This window comes from Garra rufa, chromosome 5, assembly GCF_049309525.1.
Source record: "Garra rufa chromosome 5, GarRuf1.0, whole genome shotgun sequence".
NCBI classification, from domain to species: domain Eukaryota; kingdom Metazoa; phylum Chordata; class Actinopteri; order Cypriniformes; family Cyprinidae; genus Garra; species Garra rufa.
Window position 1 is genome coordinate 25,205,693 of NC_133365.1, and position 6,000 is coordinate 25,211,692.

Here is a 6,000-nt window from a genome sequence, read left to right on the forward strand (position 1 = left end):
GTTTGGCACTGTACATTTGGCACTGTGCAAAACGCAATGCAAACAGTAACACAAGCTTTGCAGTTGTTTGAATTATATCAGTACCTGCATTTCCATTACCTTTCAATTTGCACAAACTGAAATTGCGAATTGAAAACATGCCTAATGGAAACACGTCAATTTTGCAAAAACTCCCATATATTGCAATAGGCAATTTGAAAAGGAATATTTAGCATTTACAGGTCATGTTACGTACGTAGGGGCTTTCCTTGCCATTAAAACTGGGATAACCCCTTATTTACACTGCACAAGTCTTTGGAGCATTACTATTTATTACTACTATAGACACCTACGTCACTAACGATTAAAAATAATGGCTAGTGCGGGGGCTGGTATGTACATAAACCTACCCACATCCATCGTCATGACTTATAGCGAGAGGAAAAAATTACGTTTTAGTCGCAAAACATCGGTTAATGGAAACGCCGTCATTTCGCAAATGTTTTTTTTTATCAACATTTATGAAATATCGCAAAAGTTTTGCGCAAATCTGTAATGGAAATGCACCTACTGTTTATGCATCCACATATGGAAAACGCAGGTGAAAATGCAATTTGCAGTTCCTTTTGAAAATAGTCTGGAATGTCCTTCTATAATGGTGTGAACCCTGATAGCACACGTACATCGCAGAAATGTCTATTTGACGTCTGCATTTACATCTGCAAGACATAGTTTGCTCATCTGCAATACGTGTATTGGACATTTCCTTTCAGATGTCAAATAGACGTCTACTAGATGTTAAAATGTATGTAAAACTGACATCTTACAGATATTTGTACACAGCAGATGCTTTCCAGATCAAGAGATCTTTAACAGACATCTTGCAGATGTTTGCGTGCTATCTGGGAACAGACACATTAACAGCTGTTGATTAAAGTGTAAAATTTTACCGTACCAAACAAATATATTTATTTTGACGTGAACATGCATTTACTTGGTTGTAATTTGCAATGCTTAATGGGAGTAAGTAGTCATTACTGAACTCTTTTTGCCTTTTTTTTTGCCATTGTACGCTCTTAAAAACAAAGGTTCCAAATGAGTGTTTTTGCAGTGATGCCATAGAAGAATTTTTGGTTCCCCAAAGAGCCTTCTAAAAGGACCACTTTGAAGATCATTTTGAAAATCTAAAGAACCTTTTTTGACTATAAAGAACCTTTTCTGCATTTGAAAGGTTCCATGACTGTTCATGATTTTTCATAGAACCATTAAAGAACCTTTATTTTTAAGAGTGTAGCAGCACAGCCTCTGATTGGTGGAGCTCTCTTCAGGATTATGGGTAGTGTAGTTTCTCACAGTAAATACAGCATTTTTAGTGCTTTTTTATTTATTTAGTTTTTATATTCAAATCGAACTAAGCATGTGGTTTCTCATCTGTTTAAAAGTTTTCATGATTTTGTTAGAAATCAATTCCTTATCGAGAATTTAAATGGGATTTTCTACATCCGAAACACCACTGTTGCGCTCTATTGGACGTTCAAATGGTCTGCCCTGATTGGCCGAGGCAAATTTACACCTTAATGTCTTGTTGCCTACGAGAAAAAGAAAATACAGGTATCGGCAAAAGATAACCTGCTTTTTACCATTTTAACTAGACGTCAATGTCTTAGTGTCTGTGTAACCACCAGATGTACTCTCTAACTTATGCACCTGTACAGACAAGTTAGGCTCTCCATTGTCATCTCGCTCTACTCCTCACATTTCTGCTTTAGTACGCTTGGAACCCCTCTCTCTTCATCCGTAAATGGAGGGCGCGAGATTTTCCACGCTACTGGCTTTATGTTGAACTTCTCAAAAGAGTGACATGCTTACATACTCTCTGCTAATAGACAGCACCTTCTATTTATTCAGGGTTTTTTTTTTTTTAATCTCTTTTGATTCTTTTAACCTTTGTGATTGATCATGCCACCTCCATGCCTATACTCTTATCCTCTATGTAAAATACAATGAGATGTATATGGAATTTGTGCGTTAACTTTCATAATGGATCTAGGACATGGGCAGACTTTCTTTTTTAATGTAAATTTAGAATACTACAATAAAAACGGCGCACAGCTTTTGATGAAAACCAAACCCCATCCTCTTACTCTCTGTGACTGTGGTCTGAATACTAGTCACATGAACCTGTTTAGAAACTTTACGTACTTCCTATTCAGCCAGAAATATTGTTACACACACAAGGTTCTCAGGTGAGTCTGTGACATAAATGGAATGAAAACTAGATTCTAAATGCTTGCCTGCACACAATTTACTACTACAGTGTTGCAGTGTGTTTGCAAAGGTGCTATAAGGGGTTTCTACACTTTTTTTGTTTGTTTGTTAAATAAGTAAATCAAGTAAATTCATCACAGTATTTTATGGACTCTTCCCATTGGAACTTTTCGCACTCTCACTTCTCATACTACAAAATGGCAAAATAGTGTGCAAATTGGGATGTACTTCCTGTCTTCCTTTTTAGACAAGCAGGTAGTCCTGTCCTAAACTCACATCATTGGTTGAACCAGAAGCTGACATATTGAACTGAATAGTGAGAAGTATTCTAAAGATTAGTTTTCCCAAAAATGAAAATGTACTCACCCTGAGGCCATCCAAGATGTAGATGAGTTTGTTTCTTCAGAACAAATTAGTCGAAATCTAGCATCAAATTGTTTGCTCACCTGTGGATCCTCTACAGTGAATGGGTGCCGTCAGAATCAGAGCTGATAAAAACATGACAATAATCCACATGCAATCTACACAACTCCAGTCAATTAATGTCTTGTGAAAGAAAAAGTTGTTTGTAATAAATCCATCAAGACATGTTTAACTTTAAGCTGTTGCTTCCAGCTACAATGTAAGTAAGTATAAAGTCCTCTATCGATAATCAGTGATGGGTACTTGCTATCACATTGATTTAAATAGAATAATCTTGTATCATACTGATATAAAAATACTAAGAGAAAGAAAATATATTCGTCGTTCTTAACAACATGAAATGCATTAAAGAAGTTCACTTCCAGAACAAGAATTTACAGATAGTTTACCCACCCTTTGTCATCCAAGATGTTTATCTTCTTTCAGTCAAATTGTTTTTTGAGGAAAACATTTCAGGATTTCTCTCCATATAGTGGACTTTAACGGTGCCCCTGAGTTTGATCTTCCAAAATGCAGTTTAAAAGCAGCTTCAAAATGCTCTAAACGATCCCAGCTGAGGAAAAATTGTCTTATCTAGCGAAACGGAAAAATAAAATTGACAATTTATTTACATTTTAACTAGGGATAAGACAATAAATCGATTCGAGATCTTCCGAATGCATCGCGTTTCTCTTTGGAATCGATTCTGAGCAGCAGATGGCGCTCTAATCTAGTTTTATGCGCACACAAACGCTCACGAAGAAAAGTGCTTTGGCTGTTATTTTACCTCGCCTCAGAATGCTTTTATGACGCTAGCTTAATGTAAACAACAGCCCACTGTAAACACCATGGTAATTCGCTTAAACTTTTTCGAATTGTATGAGTGGTTATTTTAGGTTCAAGTGCGTGTAAGGATTTGATAACAAGAAAGGCATGCCTGTTTCTAAAGCAAGCAGTGCCATCTGCTGTTCAAAACTCAAGCTCAGAATCGATTTGAGAAAGAGCTCTGCGTCAACTCTGTATTCCAGCTCAAGACTTCAAAATCGTCCTACATCGCTGAAGAAGTACCTACTCAGTGTTTCCAGAGTGAACGTGCAAAGAAGATCAAACGCCCTAAACAAAAAAGGTAAAACAGCGATGTAGGACATGAGAGAAAATGAGATTTTTGACATACCCTAACTTTTATGAACCGGAATAGGCGGAGTTGACACAGAGCTAGACAAGAAGAGCATTTGAGGTTAAAAAGTATATAAATTGTCAATTTTTTTTTTTAGAAAATAGCTGGTCGTTTTGCTAGATAAGACCCTTCTTCCTTGGCTGGGATCGTTTAGAGCCCCTTGAAGCTGCATTTAAACTGCATTTTAGAAGTTCAAACTTCCATTGAAGTCAACTATATGGAGAGAAATCCTGAAATGTTTTCCTCAAAACACATAATTTCTTTACGACTGAAGAAAGAAAGACATGAACATCTTTGATGACAAGGGGGTGAGTAAATTATCTGCAAATTTTTGTTCTGGAAGTGACTTTTTCTTTTAAACATTACATCAAGTATTCCCAAACTGCCATGAAGGAATTTCAGCTGACAAAAAAGTTTGTGAATCCCTGCGTTACATGTACTTATAAGATATAACATGAATTTCTGCATTTTAATGCGTTTGAATAACAAAAGCCTTTCAAAGACATAGTAATACATTTTTAAGTAACCCACTGAGTAATAATTCAGTTAAACATAATGTGTTAATCAGTAGTTGATGCAGTACTAAAATGTTGAGAAAACACAAATTTTAGGCACCATGGCTATTTTTTTTAGAAGAATTAGTGATAATTTATGAATAATTTATTGCTATTGTGTAAATAATTTTATGTAATTAATAAAAAAGTAGGTAGTCTCATTCCAAATATTTTAAAATGTAATGTAATCTAATTACTGTATCCACATTACATGTAATCAGTTACTACCCAAAACCATCTATAATATTTCTGTAGTGAAAACAGTCCAAAACAAATATGCCGGTGGGTTTTTTGTACTTGTTTATTGTGATGCCTTGATCAGCTGTTTGGACTCTCATTCTGACGGCACCCATTTGCTGCAGAGGATCCACTGGTGAGCAAGTGATGCAATTTTAGATTTATCAAAGTTTGAAACTCATTGACATCTTGCATTACCTAAAGTTGAGTATGTGTTTAGTCATTTTTCATTTTTGGCTGAACTATTGCTTTAATGTCAAAACAATTCACACTCCTCCTGTAAGCTTTATATAAACAAGTCAACTTTATTTAGGTCGCTTTATTAAGCTGCTGCTTTAAAACAAATCAAAACAACTACAAGAAAGCTTGACTTCTCAGCTGAGTGTCCACCACAGGCAATACAGTATCACGGCTAACACAGCTAATACTTCAAGCCTCAAGCCTCAAGATACCTGATGCCATTTTACCTGCAAGGCTTGGGTGTTTTGCCACAAGAAATTTAGTGCCAACTACTATGGGTTGTCTATGTATCGGTTTGGAGCAGCTGGGCCTGTCACTTCACCGGCTATTGTTAGACCTAAATATTAGCCTTGGGATGCCTTCCATGCCTTTCATGAAGTGGCCTTTCTACCAAAATAACCCTTTGTGAGTAACTACATAAACATAATTCAAAACTGTGTTTTGTTCACAGACATAAAAATAGAATGGAGAAAAAAAAAGTTTATTTTGCTGCACTGATATGACAGAGTAAGAATGTATACTGCTATTTTATAGCCACAGGATGAATCACTGGTCCTTAAACATGGAGGATTAATATTTTTGTTTTTAATGTACCCAAAAACTTAACTGCAGTGTTTTTTTTTTGTTTTGGTTTTTTTTGTTAATACTTTTATACAACGAGGATGCATTTAATTGATCAAAATCAACAGTAAAGATTTAAAATCATGTGACACTGAAGACTGGAGTAAAGAATGCTAAAAAATCAGCCTTGCCATCACAGGAATAAATAAAAACTTTAAGGCCCGGTTTCATAGACAGAGTTTAGTTTAAGCCAGGATTAGGCCATAGTTCAATGAAGACATTTAAGTCATTTTTATAAACGTGTCTCAGAAAAAAACATTACTGGTGTGCATCTTGAGACAAAACAAAGGCACTAATATATATTCATATCAGTCAGTGCAAGTTTCTTTCAGTTGAAATAGCTCAGACTTACATTTTAGTGTAGGACTAGGCTTAAGCCATGTCACCATGTCTGCGAAACCAGGGGTAAATGTCATTGTTTTACTGTATTTTTGATTAAATAAATCCAGCCTTTTTAAGTTTTTTAAGTTACCTTTTTTGTATGTGTATGTGTATATATATATATATATATATATATATATA